The sequence below is a fragment of the Eupeodes corollae genome, chromosome 1 (genome assembly GCF_945859685.1).
Source record: "Eupeodes corollae chromosome 1, idEupCoro1.1, whole genome shotgun sequence".
Taxonomy (NCBI): Eukaryota; Metazoa; Arthropoda; class Insecta; order Diptera; family Syrphidae; genus Eupeodes; species Eupeodes corollae.
Window position 1 is genome coordinate 92,488,867 of NC_079147.1, and position 26,212 is coordinate 92,515,078.

Genomic DNA, 26,212 nt, shown 5'->3' on the forward strand with positions numbered 1-26,212 from the left:
GGGTGATCTCATTAAAATAACCTTCAATGTCTTTTAAAATATTTTGAGCATCTTTGGCAGTGCATTTTTCTTTCTGATTTTTTTTTCAAAATCTCACTTTTTATTTCAATATCGAGTTCCATGAATTAAGATTTTTCTCTTCAGGTCATGCTCGATATTCACCTCATATTTTTTTGCAATAGCTACTTCCTTCAAAGTATCGTACTGCAATTTGGCAAGTTCTGTTTTAAATCTAAAAAGTTCTGAATATGGTTTGAGATATTTTGGTGCTTGGTAGACTTGAGGCAACGGGTCATCTTTAAGTAAACCTTGTTGTATTCACCTCTAGCAAACTACTTTCAAATTCTGTTTTGGAACCTTTTAACAAAACAACTGTTGGTGGATTTTCATTTTCAATTTCAGGCAAGTTGTTTTCTTCATTGAGATCCTGTACATCGGTGTCACTAGTGGTATGAAGTGGGGTTCTTAATGGATGAACAGTTTTCTTCAGCATAGAGGATTTGTATTCACCCCAGTCGTTGTTCGAGTTTTCTGCAATCTAAAAAATAGTTAAGAAGTCAAGCAGGCAAGCTTTTTACATTTTCGCCTTGTTTTTCTTTGACTTGATCGTCACCGTCAAACTCGAATTTTCACAAATTTTAATATTTTGACATTTTGTGTAGGATGAAGTGAACTCATATGCTTTTTAAATCTGCTCTTTTGCTAAGTTCAACATAAATTTGTATGTGCAACATAAATAAATGTATGTTTTATACTTAAATGCTATGTAAAACTTAGCTAGTAACAAGAGTTTCGTATCAGCAAACAGGCCTAAGTAACACTGTTCCAATTTGAGCAAATTTTAGACAATTCAACTTAAAAACTTAATATAGTTCATTAATATAATTCATAAAAATAGTTTTCTTATTTTCAGTTAATGAAAACATTCAACGTAATATGTTTAAAACTAAATTTTCCTAAACATGATAAGAGATGTTTTTTGGAATCATAATATGAGTAATCTTTTACAATACAATTGTTGAATTTAAAAAACAATATTAATAATTAAGCATCAGATTTTACTTTCCATACAGTATTAACTAGCGTTAGTGACTGAATTGAATTAGGTTGCGTAACAGTCTGTTAACAACTAGGGTTACTACAACGTTCAACAATTCTTCTGTGCGAGTAATGCTGTCAGGCATGGAGGTAACCTACATTTTTCTGACAGAATTGAAGAATTCATTGAAAATTTCTATACGAAGACGCATGGCAGGCAAAACAGAATATAATTATTTAAGAAAACAGAGGAGTAGGAAGACCGTGAATATGGACTTCAGAACTAGAAGCGCTCATAGGAATAGTTTAGACCCTATGTCCCGGAGTGGGTCACCCACGGACGTAATAGGCCTGAGAAAGTAAGATTTAGGTTTCCAGAACTTGTTTTGTAGCTTATACAAATGTTTGAGTAATTTATCTATCATTATTAAAAATTGCTTTCATATTACTCTGCTGTAAATAATCAGACATTAGATGTACGTTAATTGAAATGTATGGTAAACCAAATAAATTTTTATGACATACATACTTATATCTTCAGTCACGTTTCAGAAATTGAGTAAATAATTTGAGTTCATTATTATTTTGTTTTTCAAGTAAATTCAAAACGTGAACAAAATCAATATATAATAAAATTAAAAAGAAAATATATATAAAACACCAAAAGATGAAACTTAATGTCAACTGCTGTTTTATATCATATTTAATTAGCACAATTTCATGCCAATGAATCAGGAAATTATGCTTTTTTTTAACTCGATTAATGCTAATAATAATTTTAATTATTTGTTTTGCACACAGTTCATTAATCAACAACGGAAAAGTAATTATTTTGAGTTATATGCGTAACAATAAAATGTTTTTTTAATTAAAATTTGTTTTTGGGGAAAATCAATTAAAAATTGTTATGGCGTCTTAAAAATTTGTATTCAACTAAAACAACAACATCCAACTTGCGACAACAAATGTTATAAAAATTTGGATATGCGATTTTGGATTTCCTCGTTTTCTATTGTTTTTTCGTGTTCATTTGGTCTTGTCTTCAAAGCTCTTCTATAGTCTGTCCTATGTAGGTAAGAAACATTGCAGTGTTTTTTATAAACACAACTTCGTTCAAGGAAAGCTTTTAAGTCTTTAGTGGTTCCAAAATTTAAACGGAGTTTGTATTTGTTTGTTTGTACGATTTTCAAGAATACTTTCTCGACGTTTAAAGGTTATATTTCTACGTTGTCTTTTCACCTTTCTTGAATATGGGTGTCAGAAATGACACCAATATTTTTACATTTCCTGTTTTTAAAAAAAAGTTTAAATATGAAAAAAAGGGCTCAAATAATTCTAATATATATAAATAAAAATAATTTCTTTAAACTATCAAGGAAATACCATCGAAACCGGCTAAGTATTCATCATAAAACACGGTAACAAGATCTAGGAGCATACTCTGTAGGACCGGGATATGACTACAACTATTTATAAAAGACTTACAGATATGGACAGTTTTATTGAACAAACAATTCTTGGGTAAGTAAAGTTAACTGGAAAGCCTTTGAATTTTTTCTTTAAGTCAAAAAGTTAACAACATTTTTAGGGAATATCTTTAAGATGTTGCTCGTTATCAATGGTGGATCCTGGGGGTGGTCGAAAGGGGCAGGACCCCCCTTCCATGGGAGATTATTTTTTTATTTTAGTTTTAACTCCCTTGAATTAAAAACTATCGTTTTGTATGTAGGTATGACACCCATTATATTTTTTAAACTTAAATTGTAAAAAAAAATTATTTTATCTCCAAAATAATTCTGTGCAACGAATAATAAAGTTTTTGAAATCTGGTAAAATTTTAAGAAAAATTGAATTGACATTTTGTATTTTTTTTTTTTAAATTAAAAAAAAATTAAAAAATTAAAAATATTAGTAAAAATTGATATTCAATTATCGATGTTTCGTGAAAAAATGAAATTATTGACTTCAAAATAATTTATTTCTGTGCTAAATTGTCTTAGAAAAATGCAATCTGTATTTATTTCTATAAAAAAATCTTTTGGGAAATGCTACTGAAATTGATAAAAATTGGTTTTTGACTTTAAATGCGAAAAATTGTTGGTAATTTTAAAATTTTAAAGAATAGTTCAACTGAAAGCCACAAACAGGAAAAATCGACTAACGGAGTGGGAAGTTGTCAGGGTTTCAGCCTCTTTTCTGAAGTTGAAAATTATATCAAAAAAGTTAAATACAAACAAAACTATTGAAGTCTATCAACATTTATTTAACATTTAGGCAGGACGTAATATGTCAAAAAATCATAAAATCGTAGTTTAAAAATGCCAATACTAAGACAAACTTATCATGATACTGTTTTATTTCTTAATTTTTTAAATTTCCTTTTCTTCATTTCATCAAAATTGCTTCAATATCGAATATAGTTTGAAAATTTTGTACGAAGTATAGTTGATATGTTTGAATCATTATCCTGCGAAGAGGATAATTGAATAATGTGTCGAAAATTATTAAACAATTTATTTTGTTTTTCTTAATTTACTTAATAAAAGGTTCTTATTTCACGGTTTTGTGTAAAATTACAATAAAACAATATTGAATAGATACGGGGGCGTATACGCACCTTAAAACTTTAAATGATGAAAATATTAAACCAATAATTGTAGTGTTGAAGTATTTAATTTATTTCATCATTTAAACACATAGCCCAGAGTTTTCCAACTAAAATATCGTCGTAAAATTAATTACATTCAAAACGTTTTGAATTTGAAATTAGAAACAAAAATAACGAAAACAAAAATATAACGATACAAAGTAAACTCTCACCTTAGTAAGCAGGTCGACTAAACTGGTATTCCAATGCCATGGATAATGCAGAGGATTATGCGGGATATGTTTTACTTCAGCTTGTGGTGTTTTTGAGTGAACGACAAAAGGCCGGGAGCCAGATCTCATTTCGTATCCCACAACACCCAATGACCACCAATCGACCGGAAAACTGTAACCAGCTAGAGGGATATACACATATGTATATTTACGAGTAGAGTACAAAAGGTAATATGGTTTAAAGGCTTAATAATAAAATACAAATGCTGGGGACTTCACACTGCCGATCAATGCCCCCAAGTTCCGATGCTTACTTACCGATTTCATCCAGAGCAAAAAAAAGGACCTCTAGCGCCATATAGGCTTCGGTCCCTGATATACTACAAGCCATTCCGCCCTTTTGCAGTTTCGTCACTATGTTAAAATCAGTCAAATGTGCGTGTCTGTTAAATATATTATCCAGATGGTTAGCTTTATATTTATGTTTATGACATATGCAATATTGTAGTGTTTTGGCTTGTAGCTAAAATTTAAAAAAAAAGAAAATAAATATAAATGGGAGTTTGTTTAAATGAAAAAACGTGCAAATTCTGAAATAAAATGGTTGCGGCAAAACTTTTCAACTTTAATCAGGCAAAGTATGATCGTTTTTTCGTTGAATTGTTGCTTGCCATTATTCACGAATTTTGTTTAAAAATGGATCCTAAACACGTGATAAGTTAGCGTCAAACAGAAAAAAATAACATGACATGACAACTATGAACGAAAGAGTTTATGGGAATTTTGTTCATTGTGGCACGTTTTGCAACAGTTTAAGTTATTGCTCTTAAGATTTCTTATATATTTCTATCTTTTTTGGTAGGGTCATGCAAATTTAGGGAAACATAATAGAAAACAGTTAATTTGATATGTGAAACGCATTTAACAAAATTAGGGTTTTAACCAGAATGATGTGACAAAAACAGGAAAATAAAAGGTTAAATAAAAACTTTACTATAGCAACGCACGTGTCTGTTTGTTCCGGCTATGAAAAGGTATTAAGTGTCAAATACATGAGTCAAAGTATATAAATGATAAATAAGAATTTTGACAGCTGATAGCGGCCATGTTGTTAAAATTTCAACTGCCAAGTTGGCTGTCATATATCTTCAACTGTTTTGTTAAAATACAAACTGACAGATATAGTGTAATTTGATATGATAAAGTTAAAATTATTAAAATGGGTGTTCTTGACAGAGCAGTGCGGTGCATAACTTTAAGTCTACAAATTCTACAAAAGACAAAAATATTCTTCGCCAAAGAAATTAAATAAATATGGGGCGAAAAGAATTGATAATTACAAGCAATTCGATTTCGTGCTTTTGAGTTATTTTGTAGTGATGTTTCGAATGTGAACTTAGATTTTAAATATCTGCTTAAATTTGAAAAAGATCCATTCAGAACTTTAATTTAATGTTTTGATAATATATTTCAAAATCTTGATGTTGACTTAAAAATCGTTTTGCCTTTTTCTGTTAAAAATCGTTTCAACATAAGAGCTATAACATGTGTTTAACATTTATGTAGGACTTGTGAAATTTTAAAACTTATGAAGATTTTTGGAACAAATTTTTGAAGATACAGACTATAGGAAATCCATCAAGTGAGTTGAAATAAATTCTATAATACTTTTGTAACATGATATCAAACTGATTAAGCTTTTAAGAACAAATTAAAATAATGTTTTTTTTACCTTAAATAATTTTACAATCAAAAAATTATTTTATCTCCAAAATAATATCTGCTCAAATTTTGAGAAAAATCTAATTGAAAGCTTTTTTACGAAAAATAAAAAAATATAAAAAACATTGCTAAAAGTTTTTTAAAAATTGATTTTCGACTGAAACATATTTTAAACATTAAAAACATTGGCTCCAAACTAATTTCATTTTATAAAAATACAGTTTTCGACATTCAGTAAATTTCTTTAATAATAAAACAGTCAATTTTTTTGTATACAAATTAAAATGCACATAAATTAGTAAAAAAAATTGGTAAAAATTAGTATTCCATTCTCTATATCTAATAAATAAATGAGGGTACTGTCTATGTGCTAAAATTTGGTTGTGAACGAAATATTGTTCTTAGAAAAACCTTATCTGTATTTTTATATATAAAAAATAAAAACTTTCAAGGAATGCTGTTTAAATTGGTCAAAATAGTTTTTGTCTAAAAATCTCGTTCACAAAAATTTAATTTGAAAAGAAACTACTTCATCATGTGCAAATATTGTTGGTAATTTTAACTTAATCTTTTTTTTTGAAAAAAAATTCAACTGAATTTCTTTTTCAAAAACACGAAAACCTAAAAAATACCAAAAAACTGATAAGAAATGGATTTCGACTCAAGTATTAGGAGAACGAAGAAAGATATAGACTTTTTGACTTTGAATATTTTATCTCATATTGTAATGAACATTTAGTTAAAGTCTTTATCAAGACAAATTGACAGACGGGATGGGAAGTTATCAGTGTGTTTATTTTTTGTAAAAAAATTGTCGATTCGATCAACATTTTTCAGAATGTTGAAAACAATATTTTTTATAAGATAAAATCAGTTAAAAGCAATAATCTCAAATTTTTAAAAAGATATTTGAGTCGAAAATCAATTTTTACAAATTTTTGTTAAATTTTCTTAAGGTTTTATTTTTTGTAAAAAACCTGTCGGTTTTTCTCAAAATTTAACTGAATATTGACAACATTATTTCTTATAAGATCAAATTAGTTAAAAACCATAGTCTCATATTTTTGAAAAGATATTTGAGTCGAAAATCAATTTTTACCAACTTTTATTAATTAATTTGTTTACGTTTTTATTTTTTCAATCCTTTTTTTATTAAAATTTTTTCCAAACGTTAAAAACATTATTTCTTATAAGAAGAAATACGTTGGAAGCCATAACCTCAAAATTTTGAAAAGATATTTGAATCGAAATTCAATTTTACCATGTTTGTTTAGGTTTTTATTCTTATTCTATTTTTCTTAAAATCTTACCACAAAATTGTTTTGGAGATGAAATCATTTCTTATTCGTAAGATTTTCGAGCTGACACTTTTTTCAGTTTTTTTTTATTTAAAAAAAAAACAGTTAATTAGGTTTCTTTTCCAAAAATATACTGGTTTGGTATTATGTTGCAATATATAATATAAAATTTAATTCAAGTCTATAACGTCATTGTTTCGTGAGAGATTTAGTGTTTACTACAATTTTCACCTTGTTTTTAATTTGCATGGTTAAGAAACCCCACGCAATTTTCTTGATAGCCCTTTCTGCATCCTTATTCATCATTATTAGCTGTATAACAAAATTAATTTGAAGTCGATATCTCGACTGGTTCTTGAGCAATGGACGACGAACGTACGTACAAACGCACAGAAATCTCTCTTAAAGTCTTTTATTCAGATTCTAGCGACTTCGAAACGTCGAGAAATGTCAAAGTTTTCAATTCGACAAAACGGACCACTTTCGAATTGCGTTAATTGATAAATGTCACGACAATAATTTTGAACACCCTTTCTATATTTAAGGACAATATTGTACTACTCTTATTGAACTATATTCATACGAGTAGTACATATTGCTTACAAAGTCGATGTGGTCAAAATTATTGAAGCTCAAGGCCTACATTAAGCAACCACTTCAGTTAATTGGAGAAACCAAAGCCACTACGAATTTAACCAGTTTATTTTATGAACTTCTGCAATCCACAAGCCACTGCGGTTATGGTTATAAATAACATACTTGTATAATATACATACACATATTTACATAGGTTGATGCATAGTTTATTTATATAAACACTTTTACGCCTGTTCATGGTATACTCCTCACTTCAATATTTTCTTATATGTAGGTCCCAGACGGATTTAATAATAATAAATAATATTAATCCATTGACTTTGTTAATTTGCGTCTCTACTTCATATTTTCAAACATACATAAATCTATATCAAAAATGGAATCAAAACATTTAAGTTTGGTATTAAATTACTTATAGAAGCTTCGGTTAGCCGCAAAATTATTTATTCGCATTATAAAATTCCCATCTTTAAATAAACCTTTGAGTTGCTATTCGAGTAATACGTATACAACATATAAAACCTACACTTATAAATTGTAAAATCGATATTAAACAAATAATTTACTTCAGAATTAAATCACAATTATGGAACATTATAATTAATTTATGATTGATAGTAATTAAAACTCATGATTAACAAATAGCCGGATATTTCGTTAATCTTGTTCAATTTTTACATTAGGGTGTTCTCTGAAGTAGGTTGTTTGTTGAGTTGAGAAACCTAAACTGGGTAAGGGTGGTCGGGTTATGTAAGACTAGACGACCGACGACGTTCTTGTTATTACCTGAGATATCAGTAAACATTGCTCTTAAAGTTTTAAATATAAAAATGGGAGGGAAAACCAGAGTTAGAGAAAGCATTCAACATTCTTGATGTGCGCATTACAAAGAATCTCTGCACTTTGAACTCAAGAGTTACTGTTATAAACATTCCTAAAAGTGCAATTATTATTGGTGACTTGTTTGCGAGGAGGAATGTAACTGGCTTATTGAGGTTTTCTTCTGTGGGTTTGGCTTCATAACAAACGAAACTTATATTTCTGACCCTAAAAATATCTTTACAGCTCGAATCAAATAAATCACGAGTTTTTTGTGGGCTAAATACATTTTTTTTTATTTTCGGGGTAAAGTTTCGCATTCCACTAATAATTTAGTTTTGAATTAGATCCTCGTTCGAGTAAACGTTACTATCAAATTGAAGTCGACAGCAAAACAAGCAATAGATATAAGTAATATATCCTCTATAAAACCACATACATTAAGGTGACTATAGTACGACACAGAATCCTTTATACATTCATCTATGTACTATGGCGTAGAAATGTGGCCGAAATTCTTTAGCAGTATTTTTGGGCATGAAAATAATCTTGGCCTTCTTCCATTCTAAAGGAAACTGGGAAGTAGTCAATATGCTGTTAAATATGTAGGTTATACAGCATACGGGTCTTAGGCTTGATGGTTAGTATCTTGGACTGTCATACGAGAGGACTTCGGTTCGATCCCTGCCTGTGCCACCTAAAGTGTTATTCACTGGTATTGCCTCTTGCGAGGAATTGAAAAAACTCGCCAAGAGTAATTTTTGTCATGAAAAAGTGTTTTCTCAAATTAGCCTTCGGATTCGGCCTATAAACTGTAGGTCCCCTCCATCCCTGCAATTACTCGCATACAGGAATGGTTGAGAGCTGTCAGTCACTAGGCCCTGGTTCTCTACGGACTGTTACGCCACCTAATTTATTTGTTTATTTAAAGAGCGCAATTTATATGGAAGCAGTAGTCTCAAGAACTTTGGGTCTGTTTGATCCAGGCCAGTAGCATTAGATTTAATCAATATTATTGTACCTAAAATGTCTTCGTCTTGTATTCTTATAAAACTCAGAGAGCTGTTGATAACAGTTGGTTCCTCCTCAGTAAGGGAATGAAAGGATGGAGCAACGTTTAAGGGCATGGAGGCAAAATTTTTGTTGAAAGCATCACAATCGACATCACCAACAGGGTTTTTAGATTGTTTGCCAATACCGATTTCACGCAGGTTTTTTAAATAATTTTTTGCCAGAGGTTAAAGAACCAAGGTTATTTTCAAAGTAAAGTCTGTTTGCCGTTCAAACCATTACGATAACGTGATTACGCAGTCTGCAATACAATTTCTGGACGTATTCCAGTTTATAACGTCTCAATTGACTGTAGGCTACATCTCGTCATGACATCAGAACAGAGATGTCACTATTCAGCCAAGGTGGAGCCGTATGCCTAACGAGAAGGGTTTTAATAGGAACATGACTCTCAAAAAGCTGATTGACGTTATGCCCTAAAAACCTGACTTCATCATTTACATTTTGCATACGGTAGAGTGAGTTCCATTCTACGAAGTCAAAATCATGCCCTAACTCAGATGTGTTTAAGTTTTCGAAGTCTCGGTATTGAAAAAATAGTTGATGAACCTGGTGCTAAAAGCTGGCTGTAAAGCATAACTAAAATTTCTGGCAAGATACAGATCTAGTAGCGAACAAGACTCCATGGTGAAGTGGGTAGCAGTGGAGAAAGTATTCAAAATAATTTTGTGCACCGAAGAATAACGTTTTTGAAATCTGGTAAAATTTTGAGAAAAATCGAATTCACAGATTTTCTTACAAAAATAAAATCATTACTAAAAGTTGGTAAAAATTGATTTCCGACTCAAATATCAAATACAGCTTTTCAAAAATCAATTGTATCTTATAAAAAATATTTTTTCAACATTCAGTAAATTTTTGAGAAAAATCGAATTGACATTTTTTTTTCAAAAAATAAAAAAGGTAAACAAAAAAATTAAAAGAATTTGGTAAAAAAAAATGATTTGCGACTCAAATATGTTTTCAAAAATTTGAGATAAGGGCTTTTAATTAATTTTAACTTATATGAAAAATTGTTTTGAAAATTTTTCAAAACTTTGAGACATTGGAATGCACGCCACGAGACTAGGTGTATTCTCAAATGACTTTTGAAGAAGCTATATGGACGAGGAAGAGGAAGAAACAGTTCTTCATCTTCTCTACACCCTGATCTGGCTCGAAAACGCAAAAATTACCTAGGAAAATTCTTCTTTAACGATCTAAACGATCTAAATCATTTTGGTATAATCAGCTTCTGACGTTGCGTAAGGGACTCAAACTGGTTCCATTGAACTAAGGAGGAAGCCTCAAGATTTATGTGGTATCACAATGGACCATTAATCTGACCTAAGTGTGTCCGTTTCCATCTTGGACAGACACTATAACCTAACCTAACCTTGGGACATTGGCTTTTAACTACTTTTATGTTTTAAAAAATATTGCTGTCAACATTTAGTAACATTTTGAGAAAAATCTAATTGACGGTTTTTTTTTAACCTACAAACTTTTAAGCAAGACAAATCGACAGACGGGATGGCAAGTTATCAATGTGGGTCCCACCCCAGCCTCTTTCTTACATTTACTTTTGAAACCGCAAAATGGTTTAAAATTTGGAATAGCAATTTATTTGCTAAATATTAATAAAACTACTTATAAGTTGAATTCTCTTCTTCCAAACAAAAAAAAAAAACATTTAATTTAAAATGTTCAAAATGAATATTTAAATAAATTAAATTTTTAACTTTTTCTTAGCAATTTTATATAGCAGTTTTGTAGAAGTTTAAGGATATTTGGTCACATTTAAAATGGATTTAATAAAAAAAAAATAGCAAATTAAAAATAAAAACAAACTTTTCGTTTGTTAACAAATTCATAGTCCAATTAAATTGGTGCAGTTAAAAAAAAATCTTAAACTTAACCCTCAAATCTGTTTTATATCCCTTTACAAGTTTAAAACAAATCTCACACAAAGTTGAACCGTCGCATGGGGGGTGACTTTAGAAATTTAGAAGGAAGGCCCATTACATCGTCAAGTGTTATAACGATGATGACGAGCGACGACGACATCGTTAAACTTTTTTAACTCTTTTACGTAATAAATTCTACTGACATAAATTCTTTAAAATAAAAATGAAAGTAGAAGAACAGCAGGAATAGGAGGAGCAATTTAACAAAATGTTGCTTGATTTTAACTCACCAGCATCATCTGAAAGAATATTGTCTGGTTTGATATCCCTAAAAAAATACACAAATTTAATGAGTTACGTTAAATGAAACATTAATTTTACAAAATGAAGTCCAAAACCAAATTTAAATTGTAAATTTTGTCAAACTCTGTTAAACAAAAAATAAAATATTATCTCCGACTATAGGAGGAATTTTTAACAAGGAATTTTGATACTGTTTCGAAAGAGTAGAACAGAACGGTACCAAATTACCTGCATTTCCGGAATTGTTGTAACACAAAACAAACATGTACCTATTACTTGCATTCCAAATAAGGTCAGGAGCTATGAGAACGTGCATTCCATGTCATCATATGAAATGATTAGAAATGCTGCATCAACGAAGTCGATACTTAAATGCTTCCCCACAACAACCCAATAAAGAACAAGAAAAACCCCTGTTTAGGTGATGTGGTGTTTACAAAAATGACTGTAATTTAAACAGCTCCAAAACACTGACTAAATCCATCGATATTAAGTCAGTATGTTAGTAGTCAATGTAGAACATGTTGTTCCCATTATGTTCTACAAATTTCTATAGCTACCAATTTTATTTCCTGATGTGATGTACATTTAGGTCATATGAACCATAATTTTCTCAAAACATTGATGGCAGGTCATGGTGTGAATAAGGTGATGAAGTAAAAACCACGACATGTTTCAAGGGAATTTGTGTAGTTGGCAGTATTGCAACGTCCCTTTAGTCAGCTAAAAACCTTCTGACATATTTATTGTAAAACTTTTAAACACCATACCTATGGAGATATAACTAACCTTTAATAAAACTCTCATTAAGTAATTTAAATTTTTAATTAGCCTGTCACTTCTGTGCATGGTTTTGGTTTTTAGACTTTATTACATTTATTAGAAAATAAAAGTTAAGAGGAAATCAGATAAAAAAACTCGTTAATTTTGTCAATTGTGGTCTTATTCTTCAATTCCTCCAAAAATTTCGTGCAAAAACTTACATTTTTGGGATAAGCAGCATTATTATTTGAATCTTATTTTGTTGAATACCTTTGTCTGAAGTTAATGAGGTTTACCTTTAGATCGCCAAAAATATTATGAAAATGGAGTTACCTATGTACTATACTCTTCGCTTTTGAAGATATTCTACTGCTGAACCGAAGGTCCCATATTAATAAGACAACCCATAATAAATAAAATGCACGACTGGGTCGCACGAACTTGCTCCTGTATGCAAAGAGTCTGTTTAAAAAAGTACTTATATGAGATTTAAAAATATTCCTATAAAATAAGTTTGGCTTCAAAGTATAAATGCCATTTGAATTGTCAAAAAACCGCACGATCTTTGTATATGAAAACCATATAGTACTCTCATGAGCAGAAACTTTTAGGGCGACCAGATGCAGAGTCGTTGGCGTGGCGTTAGTATCGAAAGTGGAGAAATTCAGCGGGAGCGCGAGAAAAATATTATTTCCATTCCCATAAGCATCCAGCAGAATAAGGGAGATAATTAATTTTCGACCCAAAAAGTCTACACAATTTCCTTCATTCTACTTGAGTCTATCCTTGTATATATTTTCACATAAAGAGCTTCCATATGAAGGTTGATGAATTTGTTTTTGTTTTATTTATATCAATGCACTTTATATAAAAAACAAAATGGCTTAATATTGTATCTAATAAGGGGATGAAACAAACTTTTGCATTCTTACGTCAGCTGTTTAGGATCTTTTACCGATATTTGTTTTTATTTACATTCATAAGTCTGCTTTTACTTCGGTACGATCTTTGTATATGAAAAATGGTTTCTATTATGTATAAAGCTACGATGCGTTCGATATAGATTCAACTTGTTCCTTAAAAGCTTTTTTCCTTTAGATAGCTTTATTGTAATTTCATATTAGAAGAATCAGGATGGGAAATAAATAAGATAAGAAAGAGGCATGACCATGAATGTTTAAATTGTAAAGCGATCGCCTATTGGTTGTGTAGTTAGGTAGCAGGTAGATGTCTAAAACGAATAAAGAATAGTTCATTGGCGTGCTTAGCTTTATGCAGATAGATAGATAAGGACATGTTTATGATGATAATGAAGGAATGTTATTGGTAGCTAAAAGGTACATACTACATTCCTTCTTTACTATAAGTTTTCAGCGCTAACATGCAGTTTTTACGTTCAGTTTATTTATTTTCTTAAAGTTTAAAAAAATAACAATCATACGTACAGGTACAAGAAATTGCTATTCATGTGTTGTTTAAGGTCAGGCTTTTGAGCGTTTTGGATTTTAGTTATGAAGTGACACGTAAGCAGTAGTTGTAGAAGTTGTACGTAATACCTTTATAAGTAGGTATAATGTGTATACGTTGAAAATGTGATTCTTAAAGAAAATACATATATTCTTTCTGGCCCGTTTCTTTAACTTGTACTAAGTATTCATTTTTTTATATAGGCGAAGACAAGTAAATCATGTGTGAAACAACCTTATTCGTAAAGAATAATATTTTAAAATCACATATACAAAGTTACCAAGATAATACTTCTTGATAGACACTTTAAAATAGACTGTTGATCAAATATATCATATTCGTTAATCCGATACAGATGCGCTACATGGGCAGCCATCGTTGGTATTTACAATAATTTTAGTTATAAAAATACATAAATATGTACCAAATGCACTAATTTAGATAAAAGCTACGAATGTAATTACATTTTTGTCAAAATAATGCGCTCTTTCGGGCTCATGCACAGTTAAAATATTAAAAAAAAAATATTTTAAGATTCAAAATTTCGCCCGAAAAATAAGTTTGTCTTCAAAAATTTAAATGCCATTTTATAAATAAAAAAACATTTCATTTTTTAAAATTTTTTTATGAAAATCGTTAGAGCGGTTTTTTTTTAAATTAATTTTTTATATATAAATTTTTCCAATTTTGTTCTAAAAATATTTTTGGAATGCAGTTGTTTAGAGATTGTTAATATACACTATACGTTTGAATTTCGTAAAAAAATGTTGAAACGTTTTTGAGATATCGAATTTTGAAAAAATAAAATTCAATATTTTTTTTAAAAACCCAAACAATTAAAAATTGCACTTTTGATAATCAAATATTGTTAAATCAATATAAGAGCTTATTCAGAAAAAAAATTATTGAAATCGGTTTATAAATTGGTGAGAAAATTAAAAAACAAAATAACGGTTCTATGAGCGGTACCTTTCCTGAGCAATAAAAAAAATTGTTTTTCTTATTAAAAGAAGCCAAGTTAAAAAATAAATTTTAAGAGAAAATTTAAAGAAAATCTATCAGTTTGTTTTTGAGAAAATTCGAATTTTCGTTTTTTGACCAAAAATATTGTATGGTGGCCACTGTTAGTTTTGATCTTAAAAAAAAAAATGAAAAAAACGCCTAACGCGAATCTGCTCAAAACCTTAACTTCCAAGTTTGAACTCAATCGACAAAATGGTTTAGGCTGTAGGAGCGTGGACAGACAGACAAAACCGATCGGACGGAATCGCGGGACCCACTTTTTTCGACTTGTCTACCATCGTAATATCATGTTTGATTAAAATCTCGAGTTCGAAATTTTGCACGAATGCAAAACTTGCCATATAGTTCCTATATGTCGCAAGTAAAAAAGAGGCTGTGATGAGACCCACACTGATAACTTCTCATCTCATTTGTCTTGCTTAAAAGTTTGTAAGTTTTCGTGTTAGGTTAAAAAAGTTGTCAGTTGAATTATTCTTAAAAAATTTAAATTACCAATAATATTTTTCAAATCAAGAAACAGTTTAGTTGGAAAATCTAGTATAAAACTATAAGATAAAATTAGGTTGACGCCATTATCTCAAATTTTTGAAAATATTTGTTTTCTTAGGATTGTATTTTTCATAAAAAAAACTGTCAATTTGATTTGTCTCAAAATTTTACCAGATGTAAAAAACGTTTTTTGTCGTTGCAAAAAATTGTTTTTGATCTAAAATTATTGTTTATATTTAAAATTTTCGAGATGAAACATGTTTTCTTTTTCAGTTTTTTAGATTTTTAAAAAAAAACCGTTAATTCGATTTTCCAAAAATAAATTTGTTCGGTGTCACGTAACAATATATTACATAAAATTTAATTCAAGTCTCTAGCGTTTTTGGTTCGTAAGGTTTAACCAAAATTTTAACTTTTTTTTAAACTGCTATGGTAAAATAACAACCCTCTCTGCATTATCATCTGTATATCAGAATTTATTTGAAGTCGATATCTCTACTGGTTCTTGAGCTATGGACAACGAAAAAAACGTGGCGAGGGTAAGTACGTACGTACGTACACACGCACTCACAGACATCTTTCTAAAAATCTTGTATTTCGAATCTAGGGAAAACGTCGAAAAATGACAAAATTTTAAATTTAACAAAACTGCCTATTTGAAGTTAATATATATAAAAAAAATATTTAAGGTATTTATGGAATAACATCGACAGTTACTTACTTACTTGAGGTGGCGCTACAGTCCGGGCGGACCTGGGCCTCAACCAACAAGCGTCTCCAGCCAGCTCGGTCCCTAGCTAGCTGTCTCCAGTTTCGCACGCCAAGTTGGTTGAGGTCCTCTCCCACCTGGGTGCGCCACCTGAGTCGCGGTCTTCCTCTACTGCGCCGTCCCTCGGGATTGGATTCGAAGACCTTCCGGGCTGGAGCGTTGATGTCCATCCACTCTACATGACCTAGCCATCTAAGCCGTTGGACTTTAATTCTGCTAACTAGGTCAATGTCGCTGTACAGCCTGTACAGTTCGTCGTTATATCTTCTCCTCCATTCTCCATCTATGCGTACGGGACCAAAAATCACCCGAAGAATTTTTCTCTCGAAGCATCCTAAGACGCTATCATCTTTCTTAGACATTGTCCTCAGGGCCATAAATGAGAACCGGGATGATGAGTGTCTTATAGATGGTGATGCTCGAGAGAGGACTTTTACTTTACTTCTCAATTGCCTTCTAAGCCCAAAGAAGCAGCGATTTGCAAGAGTTATTCTTCTTCTTAGCTTATGTCGTTGTCTGTATTGAAAGCGGTGCCTAGGTAGACAAAGTCCTTAACTACCTCAAAGTTATAGCTGTCCATGGTGACGTTTTGTCCAGGACGTCGTTGTTCAGTGTCTTTTTTTGATGACAGCATATACTTGGTCTTGGCATCATTGACCACTAAACCCATCTTCTTGGCTTCCGTTGCAATGCTCAAAAACGCTCCACTGACATCACTCTTTGTTCTTCCAATTATGTCAATATCATCTGCGTATCCGAGTAATTGGATGGACCTTTGCAAGATTGTGCCTCTAGTGTTGACGGTTGAGTTTTGCACAATTCTTTCCAGAACGATGTTGAAGAAGTCGCATGACAGTGCCTTGTCTAAAACCTTTTTTGACATCAAATGCATCGGTAAGATCTTTTCCGACCTTGATAGAGTAGCGTGCATTCTTTATCGTCATTCTGCACAAACGGATAAGTTTGACAGGGATGCCAAAACTAGACATTGCTCGGTAGAGCTCTTCCCTATAGATGCTGTCATACGCGGCTTTAAAATCGATAAAGAGATGTAAGCTTCAATATATTTTGTTGGCTTATGGATTAAATTTCTTTGTTAATAAAAATCAATTTATTTTTGATTAAAATCTATCAAAATGCCGATAGTGTAATTGTGGGGGTTGGTTACGATTTTTTGCATTCAATTATATATGTTTTTTTATCTATTAACTTTATTTTAATGAAGGGTAAAGAGACGAGCTAAATATTTGTGAACAAAAATAATATTGAATTACTGTCCCATCAGAAGAAAATTGACATACAAGTGTCAGTTAAACTTTAACTTATGGAATACTTAGGCTTCAAAGAATGACAGTACGATAACTTACGCTACAAAGTTTAATGACGGATTTGTGTAGAACAGTTAAAAACAAGAATTGTTTTGCAAGTATAACTGTTTTTTTGTTAAACTATTTTATATATTTTAAGCAATTACATTTTTAAATCGCGATACCCGCTTAAACGAGGGGAGACAGACCCCCCTCTCATAGTAAAACATAATTTTTTTTTTAACAATATCTCGTCATCTGAGTTATCGTACTCTTGCCAAGATACGGATTTGAAAAATATCATAAATATTTCAGAACGATTGATTTAAAAATCATATTGTTTATTCACAAAATGTTTCTGAAATATTGTTTTTAAACAAATAGCAGACATTTCAGAAACCTTTTTTAAACAATGTTTCCTGTGTAGACACACCCTATGGTGTGTTGAACGGGGAACATTAGAAATTCTTATTTCAAAAAAGTAGGGGCAAAATCTTAAATCTTAAAAAAGACAACAATTATAAAATCTGTTACAAAAATTACGTTAAATCCAGTTAATTTGAATTGTTTTTGTTTTAATTTCTTTTCAATGAAAATATTCCTACTTTCTGCAAAATAAAGTTTTAGTTAAAAACTTTTTGAAGTTTCGGTAAGGACTTTGGGGTTTTAAAAACAGAAATGGAAATGGTAGTGTGACATATCTTCTAATTTTATGGAGCACTTTTCAAAGTCAACTGCTTGTGTCAAAAACCCAGCGATGTTTCTTTTTATTTTCGTATTGTTTTTTTTTCATAATTTGCTGTGGCACTGCTCCAAATTCAAACTCATATCTGAAAAACGTGTCGAGGCTGGGTCAATATTTTGCAAATAATCCTCGATATTATTTTTTAACATTTTTATTTTAGTTTTGTAAGTAGACACATTGTTATACGGAAAAACGCAAAAGATGTCTGATAAAAATGGTCCCGATAACTACTGTAGATTTTTTCCAAACAAATACATCTGGCGTAATTTCTTTAGAAGAAATTTCTAGAGGTCAGAAGTGACGAAAACAATTTAAAGTTCAAGCAATTGTATGACTTTTGGGATGACCGGTTAGTTTGCTTAGTAATAAAGTCAAGATATTGAAAAATTGGTAAGGACTATTTAGTTAATCACATAACACAATATTAAGGACAACGAAAACAATAAATTGGTTTTCGATCGGGACACTATTTGAATAACTTTTATATTAAAATGTGTAGATGTCCTCCATTTTTGTTCAAAATTATGCAAAGTTTTATGAAAGACAGAACTTTTCAGTATTTATTTGGAAATCATAATTCAGAATATTTAAATATTCCTTTTGGTGTCGTTCAAGTATCAGTTTGTCGAATTGAAAATTTGGACATTTTTCGAAGTTTCAAGGTCCCTAGAGATATTTAGAGAGATGTCTGTACGTGCTCGTGTACGTCCGTTCGTACGTTCATACGTTCGCTAGAGAACCAGTAGAGATATTGACTTCAAATAAATTTTGTTAAATAGATGATAATAGAGAAAGGGCTCTTAACAAAATCGATTGGGGGTTTTTTCCATAGCAATTTAAAAAAAAAAGTAACGAAAAATGAGTCACAAACCAATAACGCTACAGAGTTGACTAGTATATTCTTGGAATAATTCCACCTAACGGTTTTTTTTTTAAATATTTATCAACTCGAATATCGAACAACAAATTATTTTATCTACAAAATAATTGTATGGAACAATAAATAACGTTTTTGACATCTGGTAAAATTTTAAGAAAAATGGAATTTACCATTTAAAAAAAAACCATATCTAAAAGTTGTTAAAATTGGTTTTAGACTCAATAGTTTTTTTTTAAATTTGAGATATTGGCTTCAAACAAATTTTAACTTATCGAAAATATTGTTCTCAATATTCAGTAAAATTTGGAGAAAAAACGAATTGACAGTTTTTCACAAAAATAAAAACCTAAAAAAAACAATACTAAAACTTGGTAAAAATTTAATGTCGACGTAAACATCAGATTGCATAGCAAAAGGTTAAAACATCTTCTGCCGAAATTTTAGTTCGAGTAATTTCTATATCATTATTATTAGATTCAAGTTTATTTTGCAACTTTATAAAGAAGGTTAAAAAAAAGAAATTAAAGCACAAGAAGTAAAAATTATTTAGCACCGATGCAAAATCATTATTTAAAATATCTTCTAAAGAGCTCGGTTTAAGACTGAGCTGCAATACCTCTAATATCACTTAAAAAACTTTTAATTTTTATCAATGTAGTGTATCTAAATCTAGTATTAGTAAATGAAAAAGAACCTCTCTAAACAAATATTTTAATTTGTATGTTCTTCATTTTACATCTAACTTACCCTTTGTTGAAGGTGATATCTGATACCTCATAAAGTAAGTCATAAATAAGTCCTCCTCATCTAAAAAAGTCAAAAAATAAATAAAAAATCATTTCTACCATAATTTCACTTGCAGAAAAGAAACTGAAAATATTAAAAATGAAAATATTGTCTGTGTTCATTTGAAACTTATAAATTCTGGAAATATTCATATAAGTTCAAGCACAAAATGTTTGCACATAGGTGCTCAACTGAATGACTTTCTAAGCACAATAACACTTCAAAAATACTTATGTGAATTGTTTGTAACAATATATGATGCGTAAGTACTTGACTTATGTACTGTACGACAGTTAGTATGAAGTAAAAATATAAAGTATACAAAAATCCATCTTTAAAGAAGTAACTTACCTTGAAAAGAAAACCATAAATTCACCAAAAAAGGAAACTCCAATGACGAAAGTAATTCAACCTCTTTGATAACACCACCCAAGGCTCGCGGTCCTCACGAGCTCCTCGACTTACATATTTCATTGCATATAATATTCTAGAATCACGTTTCTGTACGATACAAACCTGTTGACAGAAATATACAAAAATATAAAAAAGTAAATGAAAGTCACATGTACATTGTAAAAGGCAAGGTAAGGCAGAAGGTAGGTATGGAAGGTATACTCTTAAACTGTTTTATCATTTATATTAAAAGTAAAATGTCCCATATATATAGCTATTTGCTTGAACTGACTCTTTTTTTTAATAGGGGCTGTCGACCTGGAAACAGATTTCAAGGTTACAGGGTTGCCAGATCATGGGGGCATGTGCGTGGATATATGTATTATGTATTATATTTGGAGCGTAAAAAAGAATGGTTTCTCTACAATGGGGACCAAAAATAGTGACAATTATAAAGAAAAATGAAATGTGTCAGATAAGAAATGCTGAGAAATCCCGGAAATTCAACATTTTTCCCGTAACAAAAAAAAAAATAGTAAATGCATGTATATTTATATTAAAATAATAACTTCTTTTATTAAAAGCTAATAAAATACAGTTTTAAACTTTACGTTGCATAGTTACATAGGTATATTAATAATAAAATAAAATCATTCACGAATCTTAAAAACAAAATCTTCTACTTTAAAATAACTTTATTATTATTATAGTTTGAATTATAATATTATATAGTTTAAATTATAAGATAATGTTTGTAATTGGGTACATAAATTATTCATATGTAGATAAGAACCTTATGTTAGACAAAATTACTAAGAATATTTAAAGGAACTTTTGGCACATTTAATTCTATCAGTATTGTTTTTAATGTAATTGTTAAATTCTGAACAGGTAAAGTAAAAGTTAAAGGTTGTAAGCAATCCGCCTCTAATCAATTCAGAGGAGCATTTATTTCTTACATCCGTCCATTTTAGAACCATTTGCGAAAATACTCTTTCAGGAAAATAATTTGAGCTTGGAATACTAAAGACAAAGGAAATTATTTTGAATGTTTTTGGAATTTCCTCAATTGAAAAGCTTTTAAATATTTGGCTCCATTTTGATAAAGAGTTGAGGTGTTTATCTTTTAGATCCAAAATTACATCTAACGAAGTTCGAATGATTGTATTGAAAACGTGAATACAACTCCAAAACAATTTTGTGCAACAAAAAATAACATTTTTAACATCAGGTAAGGTTTTGAGAAAAATTGAATTAACAGTTTTTTTTTATAAAAATAAAAACTTTAAAAACATTACTCAAAGTTAGTAAAAATTGAATTTCGACTCAAATATCTTTTCAAATATTTAAGATTATGACTTAAATCAAATTTAATCTTATAAGAAATATTGTTTGTAACATTCGGTATAATTTTGAGAATAATCGAATAAACATTTTCTTTTACAAAAAATCAAAATATAAAAAAAAAATTAATAAAAGTTGGTAAAAATTGATTTTCGACTCAAATATCTTTCAAAATGTTGAGATATTGGCTTTAAATTACTTTTGTCTTTTAAAAATATTGTTGTGAATATTCAGTAAAATTTGGAGAAAAATCGAATTGACAGTTTTTTTTACAAAAAATAAAAACTTAAAAGAAAATTTAACAAAACATGGTAAAAATTGATTTTCGACTCAAATATCTTTTCAAAAATTTGAGATAATGGCATTAAACTTAAACTGGTAAACATTTGTTTTTGACTTAAAATCTATTAACAAAAGTAGATTTTCAAACCAATCTATTTCTTTATATGGTGCGCTGCTGTTGTCAGTGTTGGTGCACATATGTATGCCTTTGTGCTTTGCGGTTAACTTGTAAGAAACACCAACTTAGAATACTTCACACAAAAATGTGTTTGAACGCTATAATCACGAACGGAGATTTGAAAGCAACCTACACTATTAAATCCTCATTCATCCATCCAAAAAATGTACAACCTATTAAAACAACACTTTATGTAAGTAAAAATGTTTATTGTTTTCAACAAACCTGAGTCGAAAACAATTTGTTATCAGTTTTTAGTTGTTTTTTTTTTGTGTGTTTTCGTTTCTAGAAAAAAAGTTGTCAATTGGATTTCTCTACAAATTTAGTAAAACTGAACAACAATGATGAACAAATATGATGAAACCAAATGTATTTCAGATATTGTTATGGTTCCCCAAATATTTTAATTTTTACCAACTTTTAGTAGTATTTTTTTAGGTTAGTAAGAAACTGTTACTTTTATTTCCTTACCACATTTCAAAAACGATATTGTTTGATGCATATAATAATTTTAGATAGGTATATTATTTTTAGTTCGCAAAATTTTTAAGGTGACAAATTTTTGTTTCATGTTTTTTTGATGTATAAAAAACGTTTGATAATTTTTGTTTAGCTTAAAGCAGTTAACAATTTATAAAATAAAATTGAATGGAAGTTGCTAGCGTTGTTGGGTGGACCAAGGGTAAACCAAATTTTGTATTTACTTTCCATAGGATGTTAATGTAATCAGTCTGATTTGGCGAATTAAAAATTTTAAAATTTTTCGGTGTTTCAAAGTCTATAGAATCTAAATAAAAGATTTTCAGAGAGATATCAGTGTGTGCATGTGTAGGTACTTACGTTCATACGTTCACACGTCCATACATCCATACGTCAATATGACTGACCGTCCCGGATCATATGTCAAGAACCAGTAGAGATATCGACTTTAATTTTTTTTATATAGATAATAAAGTAGAAAGATGCAGAAAGGACTCTCAAAAAATTAATTTTTAAATAAAGTTAAAATTTTGGGTACAATAAAATATCTCACGAATGAATAACGCTAGCGACTTAAATTAAATGTTATAATGTTTTTTATAAATCAAAAATACTAACAAAAAATAGTTAACACCTCAAATATCTTACGAAGACATTGGCGTTAAACAAATTTTGTCATATAGAAAATATTGTTTTCGACATTCAGTTAATTTTTTATAAAAATCCAACAGTTCCCTTTTTTTCATAAAAATTAAAATCTACAAAAAATAAGTATGCAAAAGTGTTAAAAATTGATATTCGAATCTCGACATCTCGTGAATAGGTGAAGGTGTTGACTTAAAAAAAAAGAAAAACCCAATAGGGATCGTGTGTAAACTAGTAAAAATTAAAAACATCATATAACTGTTTTTTTTTTCAATTTTCAATTTCAATTTCAACTCGATTATCTCACGAAAAAAAAATAATTTTATCTTCGAAATAATTTTATGCGACGAAAAATATCTTTTTTGACATCGGGTCAAATTTCGAATCTATTTTTTACAAAAAATATAAACCTAAAAATAAACATTACTAAAACTTAGTAAAAGTTAGTTTTCGATTCAATAATTTATCCAAAATTTAAACAAATTGGATTTAAACTTTTTCTTTCTTATAGACAATATTGTTTTCAAAATTCAGTTTATACAGTAAATACAACACTCAATATTTTCATACAAATTTAAAACTACAAAAAATAAAACGCTATGACCACGTTTTTTTTTATTTTGAGCCAGACAAGACATTGAAAAAACGGAATCGGAAGTTATCAGTCTGGGTCGCAACCTCTTTTTCTATAGGAAGTTATTGAAATGGGTCCCATTTGTAAAATTGAAAATTTTGACATATCTTGATGTTTCAAGCTCGAAATAAAAGATTTTTAGAAAGATATCTGTGCGTGTACGTTCGTACGTCCGTACGTTCGCGACGTTTTTTCGTCGTCCATAGCTTAAGAACCAGCAGAGATATCGACTTCAAATAAATTTTGTTATACAGCTATTAATGCAGAAAAGCAGAAAGGACTCTCAAGAAAATTGCGTGGGCGTTTTTTTTACCATAGCAGTTTTTAAAAAAGGTGAACATTTTGGTTAACCCTAAATATCTCACGAACCAAAAACGCTGGAGACTTTAATTAAATTTTGTATGACATGTATATTGTATTGTATTGTACTACCAAACAAAAATATTTTTTTGAAAAAATTCAATAAACAGCTTTTTTTATAAATAAAAAAAAAAATTAAAAAAAATATCCAAAACAGTTTTGTGCAACGAAAAAAAATGTTTTAAACATCTGGTAAAATTTTGAGACAAATCAAGTCAATAGTTTTTTTTTTATAAAAAAAAACCTTAAAAAACATTACTTAAAGTTGGTAAAAATTGATTTTCGACTCAAATATCTTTTCATAAATTTGAGATTATAGCGTCAACTAATTAAGCTTATAAGAAATATTGTTTTCAATATTCGGAAAAAATATTGAGAAAAATCGAATTGACAGTTTTCTTACAAAAAACTTAAAACCTAACAAAAAAATTGCTCAAAGTTGGTAAAAATTGATTTTCTACTCAAATATCTTTTTAAAACTTAAAGATATTGGCTTTAAACTAAGTTAATCTTTAAAAAAATATTTCTATCAACATTCCGTTAAATTTTGAGAAAAATCGAATTAACATTACAAAATATAAAAACCTATAAAAATAAATAATAAAAGTTTTTAAAAATGTATTTTCAACTCCAATAGCTTTTAAAAAAATAAATATATTTATTTCAAACTTTTTTTATTTCACAGAAAATATTGTTTTCGATATTCAGTAGTTTTTTTTTTTAAATCCAACTTTCCGTTTTTTCATAAAAAAATAAAATCCACAAGAAATAGTACGCAAATTTGGTAAAAATTAATGTTCGGTTCTTGATATCTCTTAAATTAATTTCATTCATCCAATTTGTAACAATTTAAGAAATGCTTCTAAAATTGTTAAAAACTTGTTTTCGACTAAAAATCTAATTAACGAAACTATATTTTCAAACTTATTTATTTCTTTATGTGAAAAATATTGTTGGTAATTTAAAAATGTTTAAAAATACATAATTCAACTCACAACTTTTTTAACCCAACACGAAAAACTATAAACTTTCAAGCAAGACAAATCGACAGATTGGATGGGAAGTTATCAGTGTTTGTCTCATCCCAACCTCTTTTTTATTTTGAATTGCCATGCTAAAAAACACCAACTCAATTTTTTTGAAAGTTCATTCTCCATCTTTTTATGTATTATCTAAAAACAAAATTCATATGAAGCCTTTATCTTAACTGGTTCTGATATGGCCCATAAAAAAGGAACCCTGAAGTCGCACGGATTACAGTGATTAAAGAAGGTATTTAATGACAGACATTGTAACTGATGTAGTTCGATTTCACGAGCTTAACTTTGAATTAAATAAATTCTACTATTCTCTATTTGTTTGCCTTGTTCTATCTACACCAACTATTATAAAGCGAAATTAAAGAGTACCTAGGTATTAAGCAAAGTTGGGCTCATTAATTAATCATGACAATATTATTGACTTGATAAAAACAAAACATGACAGACGGTTAATGCCGACGACTAAGTCCCCTATTTACTACAAATTAAGTATTCATTAGTTTAATTTTGCATTTGGTTTTAAATTAATAGTTGATTCAATTTAAATTTCTGTTCGTCACCATCTATAGTGACTTATAAAAAAGGTCAAGGATAATGTTTATAATTTTTCGAAAACAGGAACACTATGTCTTTGCAACAGAAACGACAAATAAAAAAAAACGAAGAGAATTACGACATCGACATCAGAATTAAAACAAAAGGAATTAACAAAAACAGCCCACTTCTTATTCTTCTTTTGACAAAAAGCTGTTAAAATGACATTTACACGTTTTATTTTTCCAGCGAAAATCTGCGACAAAAACCTCCATCCGTATTATGTGCTTTGTTGTTTCTTTTTAGCTTGCATAGAAGATTATTTTTAAGAGGGTTGATGTGGAAGGTGCCTCACCTTAATGTAGTTTAAGTTAGGGTCTGTACACAAGTTACAGAACGAGGAGGATGAAAGTAATTTTAATGTTTATCATCAGCATCACCCTATATTGAGTTCAGTTTGGTTTGGGTCTGTCGGTCGGTAGGTAAGTGGGAAAGAGAAGAAAAGCTAAATAATATAATTACTTTCTTATTTTCTCTCTC

At 29.5% G+C, this 26,212-nt stretch overlaps 1 long non-coding RNA gene across 1 annotated transcript in view; it reads right to left on the bottom strand.

The window, feature by feature from the left end:
* The window catches only part of LOC129940763 (uncharacterized), a 59,987-nt gene extending 39,707 nt beyond the window's left edge, over positions 1 to 20,280 (bottom strand). The window contains exons 1-2 of the long non-coding RNA XR_008780750.1: positions 20,134 to 20,280; positions 19,744 to 19,803 (exon numbers count right to left, since the gene is read on the bottom strand). This is a non-coding gene — a long non-coding RNA (uncharacterized LOC129940763). The remainder of the gene's footprint in view (positions 1 to 19,743; positions 19,804 to 20,133) is intronic.
* Between the last annotated feature and the right edge of the window lie 5,932 nt (positions 20,281 to 26,212).